This window comes from Dermacentor variabilis, chromosome 11, assembly GCF_050947875.1.
Source record: "Dermacentor variabilis isolate Ectoservices chromosome 11, ASM5094787v1, whole genome shotgun sequence".
Lineage (NCBI taxonomy): Eukaryota > Metazoa > Arthropoda > Arachnida > Ixodida > Ixodidae > Dermacentor > Dermacentor variabilis.
Genome location: NC_134578.1, coordinates 80,357,708 through 80,381,852, shown reverse-complemented (window position 1 = coordinate 80,381,852; position 24,145 = coordinate 80,357,708). Strand labels below are relative to the sequence as shown.

The following is a 24,145-nucleotide window of genomic DNA, read 5'->3' as shown; positions in this document are numbered from 1 at the left end:
CTTGGCCTTCATGCGCTTTAGTTGTTTTGCACCCTACTTGACGAATAATGAGGAGAGGAAAGAATGGTGACGGCGCCGGTGCACCTGGCCTGGGCTTCTGTGGTTATAAGGTCACATGCGTCGAAAGAGCCATCACGGCTGCAGCAGTAGTTGCGACAGATGCATGAGAGTTGCGGTTACCGGACCAGCGCATGTGTCGCGTAGCATGGTGCCGCATACAGCCCATGTAGGCAGTGTATATATACGCTGCCTAAACAGCTTCGCTGTCAATCCATCCCCATATGAATGTTGCGATTCCATAGATTTTTAATGGGGTGGCAAGAAAACAAGCGGCCCTCTGCAAGCTGCTACAAAGACAGACCTCAAACGGTAACTGCAGAGGGGGTTTACGCTTGAGTTTCCGCGTAACAAAATTACGTTTCTCCTAAATATCAATTATATATGAAACCATGCTACGATCTCTAGGATCGGCACAAACATTCCTGTCGGCTATACGGATGTAAGTCGCCCGGGTACCACCACTGGGAACGCATGGCCTCTATTGCACTATCTCCGGGATGAGCGCACACATTTCTGTCCGCTATACGGACCTAAGCCATTTCGGGTACCGCCCCTGGGAACGCATGCTCTTTATTTCGCTATCTCCGGCATCGGTCCACACATTCCTATCGCCTATACAGACATAGGCCGGCCCGGGTACCCCCTCTGTGAATGCATGCGCTGTATAGCCCTATCTCGTGGATCGGCCCACACGTTTAAGTCGGCTATACGGACCTGAGTCGTCCCGGGTACCGCCCTCTGGAAGGCATGGCCTGTATTTCAGTATCTCAGGGATAGGCGCACACATTCCTGTCGGCTATGTGGACGTACGCCAGCCCATGTACTGACTCTGAGACCCTATGCCCTGCATTGCTGTACTGCCGGGATTGGTGCACACATTCCTATCGCATATACAGACCTTAGCCCGCCCGGGTAGCGCCTCTGGGGACGCCTGTCCTCTATTGTAGTATCACAGGGATCGACGCACACATTCCTGTCGGCTATCTGGACCTAAGCCAGCCAAGGTACCGCCCCCGAGACCCCATGCCCTGTATTGCAGTATCACCGGGATCGGCGCATCCATTCCTGTCGGCTGTACGCATCTAAGGCGGCCCGGGTACCGCCCCTGCGAACGCATGCCCTCTATCGCGGTATCTCCGGGATCGGCGTACACCTTCCTGTCGCCTATACAGACCTAAGCCGGCCCGGGTACCGCCCCTGGAAAAGCAAGCCCTTTATTTCCCTATTTGCGACCTCGGCGCATACATTCCTGCCGCCCACACGGAACTAAGCCGGCCCCCCATGTACCGCCACTGGAAACGCATGCCAGGTGTTTCACTATCTCTGGGATCGGTGCATAGATTGCTGTCGCCAATAGACCGTTTCATAGGGCGAGGAGGATAGGGCGCGCGGAGAGCCTTTCCTCCTCTCTAGCTGGGGCGATCCGGCGCGGCGCTACTTGAAAGTATTGCTTTGGCGTGCTGCGGAACGATTTCGAGATGTTTTAGATCTTACTTTGTGAAATTTACGCAATGTCCGTTAATATAAGGTCGTCAGGGAAGCCTTTCGGTGCATCGTTATCTACTGTAGGCAGAAATATATATTGAGGGCCCAAAAATGTGACGCGCATAATCAGCCGCGGTGTACGCGCATTATCAGTCGCGGTGCGTGTATGTGTTGTTTACTATTTTGCTTATATCGATTTTAATTCAACAATCAAAACCGACGTCTCTGTATTACCAGCATTGAATAGTAAATCAGCTCTCTGTGTGATTGATTGGCGTAGGGAGTAAAACATAAAACATAACAGCGCATGGTCGTGCACGGCCAACCTAAGGCAACCACGAAACATCTAAGCGGCAGGCGCTATCAAATATTTGTGATACACTGGCATCGTTCTCACGCATTACAAGTCTATTATGCTTGAAATTACCATATGTCTACGCTAGTCTTGCTGCATGGGGCCCATGGCGCTGCTCAACACAGCGATCACTGCGGTTGGTGGCCAGCGCGATACATATATAAGCTGTGTGCTAGGGCATTGCTTTTTTGACCTGTATACAGCCATATAGGAGAGGGTTCGCATAAAAGAATGCGATGGCCATTTTTGAGAGCAAAATTTCCGTAATACGTGTGAGTGCGTCGTAGAGAACTGAACGAACACAACCGAAAAAAAAATTCGGTTATTATCCTCTTTCTCTAAAAAGCAAGAGAAAACGGGTTAACGCCGCACAACGTTTATAAGTATATAACCGTTGATGCCGTATGCTTGAACCATGCGCTATATAGAACAAAGATATCTGTAATCCAGCACCTACCACTGCTTAGGACACTCGCGCAGTTCGTAAACGGTCGCTTTGCTGGACAAGCTCAATTCAAACTGTAAGGTATGCTGCTATTACTAGCCAAAACTATTTTATTCATGGGTGGAAACCTCATCCATCCAACCAAGTAGTCACGCAATGTAACCTGCAGCGAACAGTTTGAACGCTTGGCAAACAGAATAGCTCCTTTCGTAGCAGAACGCTACCCACGCTGTTACGATCGTCGCGTATGTTTCACGGCTCCTAAACCGCAGCTTAGAAATAGAGGATAATACTGCAATAATGTCACATTAGTGATTGGAACATTCAGAAATACACAATTGGGTCTCCGAGGCTGATTGTATATAGGCTCAAATATGCGCTCACACATCGCGCTGCGTTTTCCATCCACCTCAACGCCAGTAGAAATACCGGCCATGACGCCTTAAACCACTTCAGCACGTCGCACAGAACCGTTTACCACGTAGAAGATGCACGTCATACTAAACAGACTGCACGACCGCGGAAACAAACGCCAGAACCTGCCGCCGAGCGTATACCTGCCATGCAAAACACCGCTTTCTCCCAAGCCAGTATGGCGCTGCTGATAGGCGGCGCCACTGCGTTCACAATATGGCGGCGCCTATACGGTCTATACAGACCTAAGCCAGCCCGAGTGCCGTCTATGCGAACGCATGATCTGTATTGCAGTATCTCACGGATCGGCGCACACATGCCTGTTGGCTATGTGGACCTAAGGCAGCCCAGGTACCGGCCCTGAGACCCCATGCCTGTATTGGAGTATCTCCAGGATCGGCGCACACATGCCTGTCACCTACACGGACCTAACGCGGCGCGTGTACCACCCCTGGGAATGCATGCCCTGTATTTCCCTATCTGCGACATCGGCAGACACATTCCTGCTGCCCACACGGACCTAAGCTGGCCCGGGTACCGCCCCTGGAAGCACACGCCCTCTATTTCCATATCTGCGAACTCGGCGCACACATTCCTGCTGCCCATACGGACCTAAGCCGGCCCAGGTACCGCCCCTGGAAACATATGCTCTGTATTTCCCTATTTCCGGGATCGGTACATGGATTCGTGTTACCTATACAGACCTAAGCCAGCCCGCGTACCGCCCCTGAGAACGCATGCCCTGTATTTCACTATGTCCGGGATCTGCGCACACATTCCTGCCGCCTATGCGGACCTAAGACGCCCCGCGTACCGCCCCTAGGAACGCATGCCCTGTATTGCAGTATCTGCGGGATCTGTGCATACATTCCTGTCGCCTATACGGACCTAAGCCAACCAAGGTTCCTTTCCCCTCATCCCCCCCCCCCAGGAAACGCATGCCGGAGATCCACACATGGGCTAGGTTAACAGCATCGATGTAAAATTCCTTACACAACAAGCTTCGGCCATGATGGCGACGCACCCACAGGAGGTGCCACTCGGGAAACAGACGACCGGTTCGACCGATCTTGGCGCGCAACTGCAGACGCTGCTACATGCAACTGTAGTGGTTAGCTATGTGCAGCACAGGGCTGGGGTGCGCGCTCATGTTCTTCAGCCTGGTCGTGCTATTTGCTGTGGACCAGCTTTTCCTGCACCACCTTAACCGACGGACAGTTGTTACATAGAAATTGCCGATTTAGGGCAGGAGCTCAATACCAAGCGAACGACGGTCCCAAGCGGCTGAGCGGGAGCATGCGCTCGTCGGCGTTAGCGTGGTCTGATCTTGATTGTCGTGTGTTTCCAAGCTAGGTGAGTTTCCGAACTAATAGAAATTATAAGCAGCACGAGGAAAGCTTTATTTCTACGTTGAGGAGCGGGGTGGGGGGGGGGGGAATGGCGCCAATCAATAGCAGACGATAGTCGTTGCTAGTAGCCCAATAGTACTCCGGACGCACGCAATTCTTATCCAAATTTGAAACACCAAATTCTGTTAACGTGAGGGTGTAAATAATGTGCATCACACAGTAAAAGGAGGAAGAAGCTAAATAATTCAAACACCCTTCTTGATTGATGCCAGCTAATGGCCAAAAGAAGTCGTGCATTAGAATCTGCTATATGACTACATTTGACAGCCCAAAAGAACTGATGAGAAGACTTGTGCTGAAAAGGGAGCTTTTGAGAAATCGGCAATTTCGTGCTCTGTTTGTGAGCTTCACCCGGCGTGGATGATTCCAAAACCGGGCAGAAATGTTCACAACAGCATATGCTATCCTCGGAATGTGTTTTTTTGTATAAGCCCTAGGAGAGCTTCAGGACCATATTAAAGGGAAAGGGTAACGTATCTTTTGGTGCGGATGTTTCGAGCAATTCTTTAGGCACAAACAGGACTGTTCCCTTCGTCAGTCCACGAAGCATCTTCGCATAAGAAGACACCATATGCTTCCAATAAATGGGCTTTATGTGAGCACCTCAATGAATTATTGTACTTTGAGTGTGTCGTGCACAATTATGAGTATTTGTCTTCTTGCTGGCTGCAGCCGCAACCTGATAGAGGCATATCTAGCTGGAAAAGTTGGGTCGAATAGGTGGGTCAGTTTTGCGAAAGGAAGCTGTCATAACTGTTCCTGGAGCTACATTAATATGTAGATCACTGACCTAATTGAACGTTTATCACTGAGTTGGAGTATGCACTGGTTAATGCCTCCCAGTACACTGACAACTGATAGTGTCAACGCGTTTCACTTTAGTCCCTCTTTCTTATGAACGGCGTAAAACAACCTACTTTTGATAATCACTGCACAGAGCAAATTGCGCTGGCGGAATCTTGACATCCGTGTCAGATCGGTCTGCATGCTACCGCCGGACGTGTCAGTCAGCAAATGCAAAAATTACGTGTTTTACCACGTGCGGATTTGATACATGGCTGTTGCACTACAGCAAATATGTCTGCGGCCTTTTAGTCAGATTTTGCATTCTGTTTTTTCATGTGCATTCTGTCATTATCCACCAAATTGCCACTTCTAGTTTTGGTACCGCGCGACGTGCTAGCGACGTGCTGGACAAAGCTACACTGGCCGTCACTGCAAACGCATGCCTGTAACAAATATATTGTCTACCCGTTTTTAAAAAAATGTATGCACTAAAACAACGAACAATTTTTGGAAAGTACCATCAGAACCGGGCTTCAGATGCGAGTGTGAGCCTTGATGTCAGGCAAGCGGCGCTCGCAGCGTCTCTGTAAGTCCCCCTTGGGCTGAGAGCTGGCATTCTGCTTGGTTCGCCTCACATGTCTCATGTACAGGCGCCGACAAAAGTGGTATACTCCACGCAGCGGGAGCCGGAGCAACGGCAAACTGCATCGCAACGCCATCTACAGGCAGCATCTGGGCTCGAGACAACCAATGGGTGCCCTTTATTATCTGCAAGTATGTCGCTTGACTCGTGTCAATGTTTCGTGCTTCAGCTCGCCAAAATGCCGAGCGACGCCGCTGCAGTAGCAATCTGCGTGGAGTATACCACTTTTGTCGGCGCCTGTACAAGTTCTTTATATGCGCACTGATGAGGTAACGGAAGCCTGCAGAGTTGTCACCCGTGTTATACCTTCGGTCGCACGTATCTATGTCAGTGGTGCTCACTTCATTTTGAAGAATGATTTGACCGTTGGTGGCTGAAATGCGAATACTTCTTTCCAATTCTGTCACTATATGTTATACTATAGTATCGGTAGCCAGACCGCAAGCTTATTGGCTATTGATTCAGCATAGAAGCATTTATTGCTCATCTGCCTCTGTTTATTACCGCATAAGCTCACGTAAGGGCCGCACGTTTGTTTCACAATTTTGAAGAGCGGTGGCCCTGACCGAACTTTTTCGCTAAAGTAGTGCCAGCGCCGCCTTGACTTGCGCACATCTCTGATCCCCGCGTGTACCATTACATAGGAGTTCCACGCTCAGTTCTCGCCATCTAGTAGCGGCACGCGGAACTGCAAAGCGCGCTAAAAATTCGCTGGTGCGCGCGCGCGACATAAGGGCACGGAAGGCGATTTGTTCTCCGTTGAAATTTCTTTTTGGCCAATTTTGGACTACCAAGTTGGGGGTGCAGCCTGTATACTGGTGCGGCCCTTACACAGGTCTGTGCGCTATCTCGTCCTACGTCGCCTCGCTGGCCAAATTGATTTTTCTTATCCGTTACGATAGCGATAGCACTGGATGACGTTTAGGGCTACTTTATACCTTTATGTACAAACGTACAAGGCATCAACTTTTACGGCGGAGGAGCCGTCACTGTAGGCAAATTATCAGAGTAGAACACGCGCAATGCGACCACTTCGGTTTCTGCCCCAAAGGAAGCAGACATTGATTAACTTTTACTTTTTGTAGCATTACCCTTTCTTCCGCATTTTTTGTGGTTTGGTATATCCTTTACCTTCAGGGTTTTACTGACTAAAATAATTTATCCCCACGGTGTTTTATTCCTCGCTAGGCAGATAAGTGCAATTTAAACGGAACACGTGAACACCTATTTAAAAATTGACATACTTCAAGAAATTACGCGTATTGAAAAACTACTCACTCAATCTGTTTATAGTTACCAATGTAACCTTGACGAAGAACCACGGTTTTTTCACCCACACTCTCCACTTTGTTAAAAACGCATGTTGGGTCCATCCCGTTTATTTTCACGAAATAGGTTCTCTTCAACAAATATATTATTTGTCCTGTTGCATAGAACTGTAGGATATAAAAATGTTTTGCATTAGAACAATCTGTCGAAAATTGTTTATTGGGAAGACTTCTAATATACAACCCGAAATTACTATGAATCTCACACCGATGGCCTGGCTACAGCCAGAGACGTTATGGTCTGCCCTCAAAAGTGCGTCGTATTGCCATAGTTCGGAGAATGTATGAAAACGTTGTCAAAATGACATCAACCCTTCCGTATTAATGTGTTTTCACTACTGATTGCCTCAATATATATTTCGATCAATGGCTGAAGAAGTACATTTATTTTCGTTAAACAATAGTTTGCTTATCTCTTTGAATGTGGCTGGCCTACAAAAAAAAAATTCACCCAAATTGCAGCGGAGCAGATTTTTTTAGCAGTTATAATAATAATATATGTTGTGTGGAATTAACTTGGATACTTTAGACATTCCCAGCAAATGAGTCAAGCATTTGAAACCTTACCTACATATAGCGCCGTCAAGCATTTTTGAATTTATTTTTTTGAAACAAAGTTAATCATCCGCAGAGGTTTTTTTCTTGGGTACAATACCCATCACGTTGCACTTATTTTCACCACATTTGACGTTCGTATCATTTATACTTCCCTCCCATGTCAGTTAATGAAGTTCTGCGTATGTCGAAAAGCAGCTGTACCATTCCTGAGTGCATGCTTACGTATTTTTTTGCAAACGCCACAATTGACCAACACAGTTTTCCCCTCGCCTTACATAACACCAACAATCTACCCCTTATTTCCTCTCAAGAAAAAGAATTAAACGTACTTATTTTATGAAAAACGTCGAAAGGCATAGCATTAATGCATCCTATAATGCATGAAACAAAGGACACGAAATGGCTCAGTGAATATCTGCAGCTCTCCTAGTCAAGCCACGAGCGTTACCGTGGCGATACACTTTACACTGAAGAAGCAATTTCTAAATATAATCTCGGTGTAAGATATAATCCTCTCTTACTATTGGAATGTTTGGCAATAAGGGCCCCATGAAACTTCCGAACACCTACTTAAATTTGTTTTTCACAGGCTGTACGATGCACAGACTACAAATTTCGCATATTTAGCTAGTGTAGTAGCTCCCTATTTCATCTGAGTTTCAACTTGATAATACTTGTGGTTATGCCAGGGCAGCTGCCAAAACCTGACGCCACTAATAACGCAGTAATAATAGACGAAGTGCTTAAATGCATAATTTATTGTCAAGGCCGCAATCAACCCATATTGTTTGAGCTTTTCTTACAGCTAATCGTTAACGTGCCGCTTATTCTCCCCAAATATAAACAAGGTGCCACGTTTTGGTCGTTTCAGAGACTGAGTTTGAATAAAGGGAAAATCAGACATCCACCCGTTCGTAGCAATTGCTACAAAGGAAGCCCATACGGGTTCCTCGAAAGAGAAGCCTCAACGTTTAAGAAAAATTCGTCCTGGTCCGGGTGGATGTCTGATTTTTCCTTTATTCATTACTTCTCTCCACCTTGCAGGTTTCCGCAGAACTACTAGGTGAGACTGAGTTTCTCGACACAGAAAATCGCCATGTGGAAAGAGAGGTTGTAGACGCATTGGCCATGCAACGCTTTATGGATAGTGAATGCGTTAGTTCGCCGTCAGTTGCTGTTACTCAGAAAGGACTTTTATTTCCATGTTATACACACGTGTTCCGCGCCTCAGTAATGTGTCAGCGTTTTCTTAGTATTTGTATCACACCCCTGTTTAAGGTCACTTTGTGCTTTTCATTGGTTTTTACGTTGCTTTTCTGGTGCCCAAGTGTGTCTGATCTTTATAAGCTTGGCGTTCGTTTCATTAGATCATCAGTTGTCATGTGCCAACTCTGCACGCCTGTGTTAAGAGCGTTTGCTGCATTGAGCGCACTGTAAGCAATATCTCTATAAATCTAGTAGCTTTAGTGCCCATTCTCTGAAACATTTTTCGCTTTCCCCATTTTCGCGTACTTTTATTCCGGCATCCTCTTCCCTGCACCCTTTTATTCTGCACCTATCCCTTCCTAGTTTGAGTGAAGGAAACAGTGAGCTAGGCAGCATAAAACTCCTGCTCAGGAAAGCACTTGCTGCGCCAAGGAAGACAAACGTTGGATACAGTGACAATCCTTGTTTTACCCCTGTTGATCCTTTCGCTTTGGAGATGGAGCACGAAGAAACACTTGTGCGCATGTACTGGGCATTGTCTTATAAAGCGAGCGGGGAACCCGCATCTCGATAAAGTATGGCAGCTGCACCTTATATAGTACAGACTAAATTCACTTTATGACTGTTTGAAACTGCCTTACTATACTTTCGGCCGTTGCAGAATATATCTGAAATATAAGCCCGAATATATGTACCGACATTTTGTTGTAGGTTTAGCTGCCGGAGCATTATCCGCAGTATGTATGGAATGATTGAAACCTAATCAGAATTTTGTGCATTCCATGTGCACTTAATTTGTCTGCCCAGTGCAACCTGGAAAATTTTATGCAGGCTGTTTATTTTTCTGCTAACACTGCCAAAGAGCAGTATCTAATACAGAAACTGTGTCGCTGGCAACCGCTGATAACTGTTTGTGTTCGACAAGCAACTTGCTGGGAATTATTATACCGACTTCTTACTGCTTTACCGGAATTCAGCATGTGTCCAGCTAGGCCTTCGTAGACAAATCTCTTGCTGTCGGTTTTGTAATAATACTCTCTCGACTCTGACAATAAAAAAAGATAGAAAGCCGCAGATAGTGACATAGTAACGTTAGTCTTTACATCTCACGAAGGAGGTGTAAAATAACCGAAGGCATATAAATGATCATACCTTTATCGTGCAACAGACCATCTTACCTTTAGCACATCTTCGTAGGTTGGTCTGGCACGGTAGTCGAATTCTGCCTCCCCTATGGTAAAAACGGAAAAAAGTATAGCGAATATCATTCTAGATATTCCACTGACGAACTGTGAAGCTGTCTAACATAAAGGCAGCTGTCGAGTATATATATGTATAAAATACTGGCTTGCACGTCAGCAATAACAAAGCATTCAATGACTATAAATTTCCTCCTTTTTCGTCGGCCCTTCAAAGAGCAGTAAGTGCGTTCGACAACATGAAATTGACCTTTGTGAACAACTGCGTGCCCCTTAGCTTTACCAAGCCTATTCGTGAGCCCGCATAGAAATTTAATCTCATACTTCACTGTATTACTTCATGCAGCACCACTACTACGCAGCACCACTCGTATTAATCGATTAATGCTGAAGATGCGCTATTTCAGATATTTTAAAATGTTTCGGCTAGCTTTACACATGAAATGTAAAACGAATGACCGAGAGGAGTAAATATTTATGCTTCAAGACGCTGCCGTGCCGAGCCATGTTCGTTGGCACAGCGATTCATGAATCGAGCGAAGCTGGAATAAAAGGGGCGAACGCTTCTACAGCAAAGCTGTTTACCTCTACAAACCGGCGATTCATTCTTGGCGGTCAACAGAAAACTCAGCTCCATCTCCTGGCCACCGTCAGGAAGGCATGCCTTGCCATGTTGCGGGAACCACTCTGGATCTCGCTTTACTCTCTCAACGTGAGATCGCTTGGTCTTCATTCCAAAGACAGAACGCATGACTTGGTACTCAACGAGGCTCAGATGCTCTGTCTCTCAGAAACTTGGACGGACATACTGGTCGAAGTGACCGGCTACGTTGGAATACCGGCCGCGAAACGAAGTGACAACCGCTCTGCCGGAGTCGCCGTCTACGCAAGACGTGTGCGCGACCGCGTACACGCTTAAGTCTGACCCGGTTGACCGCGGCGATGTGTGTGCCGTGAAAACCCGCGATGAAATCGTCACCTTCACCGTGTACATCACGGCGGGCACTTCCAAGGCCGACGTAGAGCGGTTCATGAGAACGCACTTCTCGATATTGGTGAGAGACAACACTGCACTTTTCGTCATCATGGGAGACTTTAAAGTCGAGATTTCGAAACAGGAAAACAATTGGTTCGTACACATTGTCTTAGAAGAGTTTGTACTAAAGTGTTACACAGAAAAGAAACTACCAACCACCATGCGCGACTCATGTGTCGACAAAAATTGGCGAGTAACGTGGCGACTGTGAAAACCAAAAACCTCAGAGTGTACCACAGCGATCATAAAGCCGTCGTGAAGATCGTTGTACAATAAATGCTTATACACTGCATTTCACGGCCTACTCATTTTTTGGTTAGACTAGACTAGGTTAAGTGGATGGTAACAGCTTCGCTGACAATCTGCCTTCACAAAGTGGATTGGGCCTTCAAGTTTTTTTCCTCACACTTGCAGACATAGGCTTCACTTTGATACTCAAAAATCTTAGACTGCACCTTAACATTGTATGCATCGATGTCCAGCTTTGATTTATAAATATCGTTCCATTCTTTACCGTAGACACATACATATATATAAAAAAATTTTCTACAGCGATGATAGCCTATACTGGGAGCAGTGTATATCGTATTTCGTTCATTACGGACAATGGAAATTTTCTGCGGGTATATAAATAATTTGTACTCCTGGTCAGTGGCAAATGAACTTGCTTTATAGCTATCTTCGGCTTTAGTTTCATCCCAACAAGGCCCGGCAAAGCAGATCGTGAGAATATACTCCTATAGGTATTTGAAGCAGAGTCAAACATCATGCTTAGGCCTGTTTGAAAGAGTTGGAAAATAGCACTCCGAGCATGACGTAATTGCTCCTTTGTATTGGAATGCATGTGCTTTCCAACACAGCTTTTTCAACCTACCACAAAAATTTACGCTCTACGGAAGGCTATTTTTATTGCATTTGTTTCAATCCCATCTACATTATTATTGCACCACTAACACTTTCTTATAAAGGGTTATTTGATTACTTATCCTTAATTTCTTTGATATTATTTACTGGTTAATTTAGTCAGCATTTACAAGGATTTATAATGTACGGCTCTCATTTTCTGAGCTTGTCATGTTGAGACACTCGAATTGCTTGTCTTTTTCTGGTGTCCTTTTTTTACCCAGCTAACCACTGTTACAAAGTTATCGCTTGGTGAAGCATGCACTTCCATGTATCGCAACTTCCCTGCTAGTTGTCGCGGTTTCTATGGCGTGTAGTTCGGTCATATATATATATATATAAAACAGGGCCCCAACTAAAGTGGCCCCGACCAAGCTAGAGCACTGATCTTGCTGGGAGTGATAGCTTCAAAAAGATTATTTTTTATTGCGTTAGCATTCTAAGGATACTTCATGCTCTTTCCGGGGACTATCTATCTATATACCTATGTTTGCCAGTTTGAATCTAACCAATGTGCTGCATTTCTTGGACACTGGGTATTCCGTGGTCGAATAGTTAGCGCATCCGGCGGCTATGCTGAGCTATAGGGGCTCGAGGCCGACCATCAGATCAACGTGGGTCACTGAGTATCTGTCATTGTGAGCATACGTACCGCTGCTTTATGAACCTCTCTCACACCGACATCGCCCACTGTAGATGCGAGGCTAAGAAGGCACAGCTGTTCGAGTGTGAGTGAAAAACTTTTTTGAGCTCTAGATTCGCTGCTCTTCTGCGGTCTCCAGATGGCTTCGTCCATCTTCTTGCACAACGGTCGGTTGCCCTTTGTACAGGGCTATGCTGGATGCTGCTGCCAGTTGTGCTCGCCGAATCAGACCTTCTTGGTCGACCCGGCGATCGCTGGAGAGCACTCCCTCTCATTGCTCTGCACTCTGGTTTGATATAACGGAAAACTCTGGCGCCTACTTTGTCCACTAGGTATGTGCCACCTCGGTTGTTTCCGGCCTTCAGTAAAGCAATTTGATGCCAACTTTTGTTACAGGATATGTGACTTTTGGTGGTTGCCGCTCTTGAAAAAACGTATTTGTCGCCAACTTGGCAACCTAGGTGTGTGCTACTGCGAATGAGCACGAGATGGTCATTTGAGGAATCATTCCAACTTCGTGCGCAGGCGCTAGTAGAAGCAGGTGCGAGAGAGAAAAGCCGTGACTTTTCAAAGGAATTTCTTATGCTCCCGTTTTAGTTAACTAAACGTGCTTTTGCAAAAATATGTGCAAAATTCGGTAGGTAGCAGCATACGAAAATCCTGGAATGCTCCAGGAGAGCAGGTCCTGTCTCTACTACGGCCCCTACTGCTCCCCTTGTAAAATCAGCTGATATATTGAAGGTAGAGCACCATAAGGTGCGAGAAAGGTATAATGCGACATGACTGACTTAGCACGAGCACCGCAGACGCGAGAATGCCTGTCCGACGTACCATTAGCTTCTTCTATTCGCGTACGTTTCACGCACCTTTAGATACAGCGTTAAATTTCTCTAATTTGTCGTCGAGCTCACAGGTCAATGATCCCCTCGCGACTATCACACGATTTCCTATGATACCGTTGCGCCAAAAAACGCAAGAAACTTACCAGAACCATCCAAGGAGCACCACAATAGTTTGTGGACGATGCATGGCAACTACGCACACACAACACCTCTCATCGCAATGCCGGCACGCATAGGAACAAACGCATACACAGCGATCAAAGAAACTCCGTAGAACCAGGCGAAGTCAGTTATTCAAGGAGCAAAAGCCTCCAGATATTCTTTTGCCCACCCGGTCGTACCCACGCCAGCGCACAAACGTAGGGCTATTTCTCAACTACCGTCTGGGGCGGTAAGCCGCCAGGCCGCAGCTACTTCTCATTCCTTAGCACAGAAGGCGGTAGTTGTCTGATCGGTCGACGAGTCCGGTGTTTCCACCGTGTAAGGCAGTAGCCGTTGAAGTCGGATACGTCCTGCCGCAGACGGTAATATCGCTGGTGATGGAAAAGTTGGCTGTTTTACCCGAAGGCGAAGCACTGAAAGCGGTACCATGGTTTAGCGTTGCACTGAAGACGTCTCAGGAGGCTGTCGTGGTGAGTGTGCCAGTGGCAGTGCAGGTGTCGTCCGTAGAAGGCGCACGAGATAGGATTAACGGAAAACACACAGACGCTGCTCGGCGCCGACGGCGTTCTCGGCGTTTTAGATTGACCTTGCCTGAGCTTGAAGGTCAGAGTTACCGAACTTAGGTGTTTTCTGGGTTTGTATATGGAGTTGTAGAGCTGATGCTTTAAAACAACTTTATTTCGTAAGTGCGCGTGAGGTGGCCGTGCGATCAGGTCCTCCGTTTCCGCATGCTGGGGTCGTGATGCCCTGTCTTTCGGCGACTTCTGAAGCCCCGCTGACGGCCCGCAGTTGAACAGCCGGGTCCGAGCAGGATACCACATCCTCCTACCCTTGCTCGTTCGAGTTCCCATGTTTTCTTCGGTTTCAGATTGTTGCATTCGAATAAAATATACTTAAAATCTGCCTGTTTGGCCCCGCAGAACTTACATTCGGGGGTGTAGACTCCTGGGTAGGCTTTGGAGTATATATAGCTGTTAGTACTCATGGTACTTGTTGAGCTTTATTAAGGATTTTCTGCAACAATGTGAGCGTCCTATGTTGTTTCTATAATATATGTTAATTTCCTGGTAGGTGGTCAGTGTCTCTACGGCCGACCTCGGCATTGCCCGGTTGACGAAACCTGGGGCTAAGTTATGGGCGGCCTCATTCCCAGGATGTGACGCGTGGGCCGAAATCCATACGATTTTACGGAGTCTGGCTTCTAAATTTTGTGGTTTTAGCATTTCTTTGGCGAGTTTGTGGACCCTACCTTTTGGATAGTTTCGAACGGCTGTCTTGGATTGCTAAAATTTGTGTTGGCTTCCGTCCTTATGGCTAGGGTGATGGCCGCTTCCTCTGCGTCGTGTGGATTTTTTTTCTCCGTACGGGTACGGGGGAAACGGGTTTTAGGCCTGTGCACACGAGGACTATCGAAAAGGCGTCGGGATCACGGACCTCTGCAACATCCGTACAGACTGCTTCTGAGTGTTGGAATATTGCCTGTAGAGCTTTTGGCTCCCGGCTTCCTCCTTTCTGCGTGGTGTTCGGAGTGCATGCTTTAACAGCAGAGTTGTTTAAGCTTCAGTTCTCTCCATGTCGAACGTTAACAGAAAACTCGCTCGGTGAAGTGGAGAGGGGAAGGCTAAGCGAGGTGGGGGAGAGGGACAGTTGCGTATGAGCGCGTGGCGGGGTGCAGCTGCCGTGGAGAGGAGGCACGAAGTATGGGATTGGCTGAGCGTGGTGATGACGTAAACTCTGACGTCCAGCTGCTTTCCTGGAAGAGGCTGACGTGTGTACCAGCGGCGCCAACATTTGGTTTGCTGTCGAAATGGGCAGACCGAAGAAAAGATGCGCAGAACAAAACATCATTGCTGTAGAGGTTTAGGTTGGGTCACACAGCGCGAGGCAGGGGCAAGTGACGCAAGAAAAAAGCGCTTGTCCTCATTTTCTTTCGCGCTTGTCCCTGCCTCGCGCTGTACCACACAATCTAAAATGGAAAACCAACTAGCCCGAACCATCACCCTTCTATGCTACACAGGATTTGGCTGGGCGTTGCTTTGACCCGTCGCTACGCGTACCTAATTGGCCAGTCAAACAGCTCTGATTGTGAACACTGCCAGCGGCCTAAAACGCTGGAACACATACTGTGCGTTTGTCCGACACATAAGCTGGAGCGAATGACGTTGGAAAATTTGCTAGCCAGCGTTGGCAGGCAACCATTCTCGGAGGACGCTATCCTCCGCTCATGGGTTGACACTGCGAATTCAATGCGAGTCATTAAAGCGCTGTTGAATGCGCATAAGTACTCACCACTTCCCTCATCATCATCACCCATCCCAGTAATTTCACTCCCCTTCCCTCTTCGCCACTGCAGAGTAGCAGACTAGAGCGCACTAGCTGAGGTCGACCTCTCTCTCTCTTTCCTGTCAATAAATTCTATCTTATCCTGAAGAAGCCGAGCGAATGTGAAAGAGGAGGGAAGCCGCTCGTGAGTGCATTAGGCGCATGCGGGAAGATCCTGAATATAAGGTTATTGCTGCTGAAGCTATGCGCCAGAAGATGAGTGAATATCACGAGTTGCGGGCCAGACAAGCGGAAGCAAAAGAGCGATACGACGCCGCACATCGGGACGAACGAAGTCAAGCGGCTCGGCTACGAAAAGAGTCCCATCCTGGCTTGCGCGTTATGGAGAACTTCAAGCGAGGAAGGAGGATGGCTACTTCTGGTGCGGACGCAGATTCAGGCAAGACCTTCTTAACGTTGAGTTTGGACACAGCTGTGCGGATTGTGATAGACTGTTGTTGAATGTGAATTTAAGCAAGATAGGCAGTGTGCGTGACGAAGAGCAGCACGACAGTATCCTCGAAGTTCTGCGAAAGACGTTTCCATAGGAACCTGGTGTGGCTGACATGTCTAAATAGAAGACTTGCAAGGACTCTTTCCTTTGCAGGAAGTTGCTGCAGCAAAGCAGGAGGAATTGCTAGTGCTATCCGAGACCGTCGCATCTGCCTAAGCTCAACGGCGACGAAGAGCGTTTGATTGCACCACGCCTTCCCATCATGAACGTCAGGCACCTGACGCATGGCAGCGGGCAGCTCGAAATAAAGATATGCATTTCATTAAGCCTTGAGTGTGTGTCGTATAACAACATTCAGCTGAGATCCAGCTGAGCTTAAATTTAAGCTTAGGTGGGCGAATGGAGAGCAAACAGCTCTGCTGTTTCATCAGTCTTCGCGACGTTAAGCCTGTGATGCTGGCCCAAATCTTTTAGGCAATTGGTCGTTCGATCTATCGGACAAAATTTGCAGAAATATCCACATAATTACTATCGCAGCAAAATTCTTGCTGCATGAGCAGTGAAAGCAGTAACAAATATGTGTGCGAGTAAGACATGTTTGGCGAAGGCTCCAGTCCAAGCGGCAAGCCCAACCGCGTCTTTTCCATAAGTTATCCATAGGTCGCACAGGTCTCTGATGTCTGGGATCAACCACAATGTGTTCGCCCCCGCCCCTACTTTGTGATAGCAAAGGTACAAGGAATAGCGCCTCTGTTTCATGGCCCAAACGTTTCGCGAAAATGCGTGGATAGTCCACTTTTATTTTCGTGTAATTTCTTTATCTGACACTATGCCGATTTTTATTACCATGCTCAATTTTATACTTCCAGAGCTTTCGTTTCGACGGAAATTGCTGAGAAGTTCGAGACCCTATCTTCCAACACGCCGGACAGCCGATGCGTTTTGAGAATCGTAAGCTCAGCAGAGTTGTTTGGCAAAAGGCAGCTTAAGTACACCAGGTGAGGAAGAAAAATATACTGACCCTCTGTGAAAGGATGTCGAACCACTTCTAATGAGAAATAAATTCTAGACATTACTGTGTTGCACTTAGATCTGCATTGCACTTAGATGCTTCCTAGCAAACATTACGCGCTTTCTCAGTCTAAGATGGTGTTCACGATTTTATAAGCGTAGAAATTGTGATAAAATGTCAGGTTTGCTGCCTGAGTCCAAAATTGATTGATGCGAAAGCATCAAATTGCCCATTGAGCGAGAACGGCGGCGTGTGTAGCAGCGAAACGGCACCTAAATTCCCATTGGCGTCGACGCGGCGTCACAAGCACGCCTCGACGGCGCAGATACGGTGACGCAACGGAAGACGGTTTGTCATGGGCGAGGCTTTCGCGTGACACACGCGTATGGGGGGAGGGGGCAAGGTGGTGCCGCCGTGTCTCTCTCGGAAGCCAGCGCGTGGTCCATTTCTCTCTTTCCCTCAACCCCACTGGGCTTAGCTACTGCGCGCGCCTGCAAGCTTTGAGTGCGCGGCTTCTTCCTCGGTCTCACTTCGCGCAGGGCGTCAGTGTCATGTGGTATTTTATTGCGATAGCAATTATGTGGACATTCCCGGTGCGAGAGAAAGAGACATAGAGAAGGGAAGACGGAAAGGCAGGGAGGTTTGCTACGCTACACGTGGGGAGGGGAATGGGGAGTGAAAGAGAGAGAGAGAGAACTTAGGTGTAGGATGTCCATAGTCGGGCACTCAAGTCTGTTGCCCTCGGGTAGCGAAAAAGTGCTCGAACTGCTTTCTGGGCTTTTGAACTGTGAGGCCAGGATCCCAAGATCTTCGCTTCCGTAAATGGCCTGTCACCCAGTCTATTTAAGGCACACTGGAGAGACTCACGTTGATTATCGAAGCGAGAACAGTGGCACAGAAGGTGACTGATGGTCTCTTCATACTTGCAATCAGCGCACATTTGTGAATCCGCCATTCCAATACGATAGCTGTAGGAGTTGCTGAATGCTACTGCTACCCACAGCCGACACAGCAGTATTGCGTCACGTCGTGGAAGGTTCGCTGGTAATTTAAGTTTCAGTGATGGGTCGAGGTTGTATGAACGACACTTAGAGTTCTGTGGTGTATGCTAGCAACCTAACGTGATGGTACGAGCGAGACTGCGAAGCTCTCTTGCAGCGTCGACTCTGGATAAAGGTATAAGGAGTGTCGGTGAGCCAGCCTGGGCACGTCGGGCAGCGTCATCGGCGAGGTGATTACCAACGATGCCACAATGTCCCGGCAGCCACTGAAATATGGTATCATGTCCTCGTTCAGAAGCGCAATGACAGGTTTCGTTGATTTGTGACGCCAGCTGTTCATAATTGCCACGTCGCAAACTTCGCAAGCTCTGGAGGGCTGCTTTCGAGTCACAAAATATTGCCCATTTGTTGGGCGGTTCTTTTTCAATGTATTCGACAGCAGCGCGAAGAGCGGCCAGTTCGGAACCTGCAGATATCGTTACGTGTGAAGTCTTAAACTTGATGACGACCGATTGAGATGGTAGAACAACGGCGCCCGTAGAATTTCGCGAGACGGAACCATCCGTGTAAACATGAATTCGGTTAGCGTATGAACAATGCAGAAGTTCCAATGTGATCTGCTTGAGAGCCGCGGTTGTCAGGCTAACTTTCTTCACTATTCCTGCAACAGCAAGGTACACAGGAGGCTTCTTCAAGAACCGCATAGCGGATGGCGTTCTTGTTGAGGGTGAGTGCTTCAAAGACAAAGTGGGCCGGTTAGCCGCAATTGATCTGGAGAACGCTGCCTTGGGTCTTTTCTCAGGCAAGCGAGCGAGATGGTGGTCAGGGACTCTGGATATATGGCGAACATGCGCCCGGAGTGCGTCGATATCTATATAGGTCCTTATTGGGTGGTCTCTCGCGGTGGCAATTGTTGCCACGGTTGAAGCATTTCGAAGTAGCCCCAGACATGTTCGAAGAGCTTGGCCTTGAATGCTCTGTAGGATATGGATGTTAGTTTTGTTAGAATAGGACAGCACTGGTGTGCTGTATTGCTAGTATCCTAGGAAGAGCGTCCTGTATAGTTGAAGCATAGATGCCACGGATGTGCCCCACGTTTTACCGGGAAGAATCCTTAGTATATGGGAGATAAAAGTAAGCCTCTTCTTCAAGTATGAGAAGTGGGGGCTCCATGAAAGGTCTCTGTCTATAATAACGCCTATGAATCGGTGAGGTTTTGCGTAGGAAATTGGTTGGTGGTCAATAGAAATGGGGTACCAGGCCATGGCCTGGTGGGTAAAAGCGACTAAGGCGCATTTCTCGGTCGAAATGCTGAGGCCTTGCACACGCATGTACGATGATGTTAGGGTCACTGCTTTTTGGAGCCGTGCCCGCACCTGGAGACGTGTAACTGCCGAGGCCCATATGCATATGTCGTCAGCATATATGGTAAGGTTTACTGTATGTGGTAGAACGTCGGCAAGTCCAAGGATTGCAAGGTTGAACAAAGTGGGGCTAAGAACCCCACCCTGAGAGACGCCACGGCAAGTGTAATGGTCAGCAGTTCGGCCATCTGCACTGTGCACAAAGAAGGATCTTTTGAATAGATAACTCCTTATCCACCGAAACATGCGTCCACCAATTCCATTATTTTCCAGGGCATCAAGGATGGGTTCATGCGTTACTTTATCATAGGCGCATTTCACGTCGAGGAATAGTGCAACCGATATACGCTTGTGGTGTTGTTCTTGCTCTACAGACGTGACTAGGTCGATGACGTTGTCAATAGAGGAACGGCCTCTTCTAAAACCAGCCATGGCCTCGGTGTATACGTTGTGGCGCTCAAGATACCATTTTAGGAGGGTGAGAATCATCCTTTCCATGACCTTCCCAACACAGCTGGACAGTGCAATGGGTCGGTAGGAGGCTAGGTCAAGAGCGACTTTCCAGGCTTCAGGAGTGATATCAAGCGGCTCGACTTCTACCGCTCAGGAACGACGCCATCATTCCATGACTGGTTATAACATTCCAGAAGTCTGCTTCGGCCATCTTCACCTAGGTGGCATAAAGCGGCGTAGGTGATGCCGTCTGGTCCTGGCGACGATGAGCGCCTGCATGTGGCCAGAGCAGCGTCCAATTCCGCCAGTGAGAAGGACACATTCAATTCTGGGAAGAGTGTCGCAGGAACCTCACCCAGAATTTCACTATTGATGGTGACCACACTGCCCGCAATCTTCACACAGAAACTTCGGCTATATCGACCAGTGAGCGGCCTTGATGGAGGGCTAGGGCACAGAATGGGTGTCGTTGCTGTGGAGACAAGCCAAGGCCGCTCACCGTCCTCCATGTGATAGACAGTGGCTTGCGGGGTCAAGTGATTCACAGAACGTTTTCCACCGTTGCTCCTCCAGCCTGTCCATACGACGTAGGAGTTTCTTCTGTATACGTCGAGCGACTCTTCGGTCATGAATTGACTTCGTGCGCCTGTATCGCCTCTCGGCTCTTCTGCGAATCGTTCGAAGTAGCTCAAGTTCCATGTCAAAATCCGCACGTTTTTTAGCGGATGTAAATGTGTACTTAGACGATTCCAGTACACTTGTAATGAGGTTCTCAATGGTGCCGGTAAATCCTTCTTTGCATGCCTCTTCCACCTTTGTCTTATACGTTGACCACCTTATATATACTTGCCGGAAGTACAAAAGGAGAAGCTTCGAAATCCAGTGATACTAAGGTAGGTGGGACTATGGTCACTGCCATGAGTCTCGATGCCAGAGAACCATCGAGCATTTTGACCAAGTTGCCGTGACACCAAAATCAAGTGTAAGCAACTGCTATAGTTCGAACCACGCAAGTACGTCGGACTGCCATCGTTCATAATGCTAAGTTCATGGTCGGAAGCAAATTCCCCGATTTTGCGGCCCCTAGAATCTATTCTGGAGCTTCTCCAAGCCAAGTGATGAGCATTAAAGACTCCCGTGATAATCCAGGGTCCAGTAGTTGCCGTCAGGATGTCTCGCAATCGGTCACCGTCGAACCGACTATATGGGGATATGTAGGCGCCGATAAGGGTGAAGGCCACTTAATTCTTTGTAATGCGGAGACACACGTATTGGTTTCCATCATGAGGCTGCACCGAGTGGGGAATGTAAGTCAGTTCTGTACGGATGTAAACATTTGCTTTGCTGAATTGTCCACATGTCCATGCCATAAAGGCTTCGTATCCAGAGAGTCGATGCGCTTTTGACACGTTCGGTTCACATATTATCACTATAGGAAATGGGTGCGTGAAAACGTATTGACGGAAACATAAAATCCGCGATTTAAGTCCTCTGGCATTCCAGTGGAAAATCGTCGCGCTACGCACTTCATCACGGAGTGAAGGCAGTGGAAGAGCCATTGTGCTTATGCAAGATTTGCAAGCACTGGGCTCAGGGCATCCAACACTTGCACTGCGCTTCGAGCTGTTGGCGTATTCGAGTTGCCCACAAGCCTGCGAATCGCATTTATCAAAGACTTGAGCATTGTTACAATTCGGCGGTCATGCTCTGTCAGCTTATCTGGGTGAGGGGTGGAGCATTGCGGTGCCTCTCCTTGTTGGGGTTTTTCCACAGTGGTGCAGTGGTGGCCATTTCTCATCCACGGCGTTGTTTTCAGATGCTCCGTTATCTATACGTGGTTTGGACACATTCCGCACTGGGGTTGGTGCACATTCAAAAGCAAGACGCTGTGCGGCACGCGTATTCTTTGTGCGGAGAGTAGAATTCCTTGATGAGCGTCTGGGACGAGAACGGCGTCGCCTGACGTCAGCAGCTGCTTCACGGTGTGTCGACCGGTCCCTCACCATTTTCTTCAAGGTGGAGAGTTCTCGCTTAACTCTAGGACATTCCCTTGATGAGGCATCGTGGGGCCCTTGACAGTTCGGACAGTGACAGTGACAAGAACTTTATTAGAGTGTCCTGAGGAACTTGATTGGGGGACCGAAGGCTCCCCGATCAAGTTGGTGGCTCCGCCCACGACGGGACAGGGAGGTGGTGACTCTCCGCGACGTCGCGGGCCCTCTGGACGGCCTGTAGTTGGTTTGTGAAATCCGAGCTCTTCAGCAAGGCGTCCCACTTGGACTTGTTATGAAAGTCGGAGCCCGCGTTGTACGGGCACAGCCAGAGCATGTGGTCGAAGGAGCAGCACGCGTGACCGCATTTGGAGCACGATTGCGGGAAGTTCGGGTCTATCCAACTAAGCGCTCTCGGGGTGAGGTAGGATCTCGTCTGTAAAAGCCTGAAAGTAACAGCCTGAGCCCTGTTCAGTTTCGGGCTGGGTGGAGGGAATTTTCTCCTGCTGAGTTCGGACACTTATAAGTTTTTGCCTGGCAGTTGCCTGCAGAGTGTTGTGCTGTACACCGGGAACATATAGCAAACTTTCCACAGACGGCGCTCACGTGGCCGGATTCCTGGCAGTTTCTGCACTGAAGCGGCTTGGGAACAAAGGGTCGGACAGCATGTCGGAAATGACCTACCTTCACATGCGATGGAAGGCAGTCACCTTTAAAGACAGTTTTCACGCATCTGGAAGTTCCGAGACGGGCCACCTGTAGTATGTGAGTCCCATGATTGGCAGGCTTTATCAAAAGTAGTAAATCGTCGCCTGAGATGGCCGCATCAATGTCATATAGGACGTCTGTAGTAGCCTCGTTTTCCATCGGGTTGATGGTACGGATGTTCATGCCAGCGAGAACAGTGACAGCTCACAGAGAATCTAACGCCGACGCTAGGGCGACGTCTACCGCGACAACATTCTTCCGAGGGTTGACTCGTACGTCCTCAATGCCATTTGGCAACATTCTCTCGAGTTCAATCGATGCAACTTGCCTGTTGAGGAACCTCATGTTGTCGGAGGGTAGCACAGGTAAGAAAAGGATGGTGTGCTTCAGCGAACTCTGCGGAGTCCTCATAGTAGATGTGTACACAGAGGCTCTAAGCATCCGCCTCTTTGCTTTCTGGCTTAGGACAGTCACGTAGTCGTCGTCGGAGCTGTCGTCACTCTCGGTTGAGTCTATCAGTGTAGCCTTGCTGTCGCTCGACAGGCTCTTCCGCTTCCTTGAGGCTCCCGACGCGGGCGCCGCTACATCAGGTGGGAGTGTGGGTGGCTTCACTTCCATTCCCGTCGGGCAGGGAACAGTGTTCCACGGAGAAAGCGAGAATTACCACAAAATGCTGGTGACGGAGAACAAACACTCAGCAATAGGATCACTTCGTCGTCTTTCCTTTCACCATTCCCGGTGCATTCCTGCTGTCGCCGTCGCCGTGATGTTCCATATAACGTCCAAATGCGATGAAATCATCGCCGCGCGCCGTATGCTGTATGGTCGAGTGAATGCCTGCCAGGATGAGCAGGCGAGCGTGGCTCGATCTTCCGTACACGAGCTGGGAAGGCAGGCTGGAATCGTGCCCTCTCCTCGCGAGTGCGAGGCACGGGAATGAAGTGAGGGAGAGAGGTATTTTTCTCCGGTGCCTGCTGCTTACGGCGCGGTCGTGCTGGCGCCATATCTTGAAAGCCATATGAGACGTCGCGAAAGTGCACGCCCGCGCGGTCCTCATGTTCAAAGTGATTCAAGATGTTGAGATAGCGAGCGAAGCGCCGGTAACTTCGTGTGCGCTGTGCTTTTTACATTTCGATAGCGTTGAAGCTAAAGATGCACGAAGGTCAATTCGTTAGCCACTGCTGCGCGATTTTTCCTCCAATGTTTCTGACAGTGAGTTTGCGCTGCCATCGAGGGAGATGTGTTGATCTTCACCTCTGCGCGCCTGACACCGTGCTTGTTAATTTAGTTAATAAACGAATGTTTACAAGTTTACACGACCGATGAAAGTAATATCCTTACTTCGTATCGCCATCTACTAATTTGC

General features: G+C 48.3%; 1 long non-coding RNA gene across 1 annotated transcript in view; it reads right to left on the bottom strand.

Annotated features, from left to right (window-relative positions):
* Nucleotides 1-6,879: 6,879 nt before the first annotated feature.
* LOC142563703 (uncharacterized) overlaps nucleotides 6,880-24,145 on the bottom strand; it is a 216,975-nt gene continuing 199,709 nt past the window's right edge. Inside the window, exons 2-3 of the long non-coding RNA XR_012824387.1 lie at nucleotides 9,868-9,920; nucleotides 6,880-7,033 (exon numbers count right to left, since the gene is read on the bottom strand). This is a non-coding gene — a long non-coding RNA (uncharacterized LOC142563703). The remainder of the gene's footprint in view (nucleotides 7,034-9,867; nucleotides 9,921-24,145) is intronic.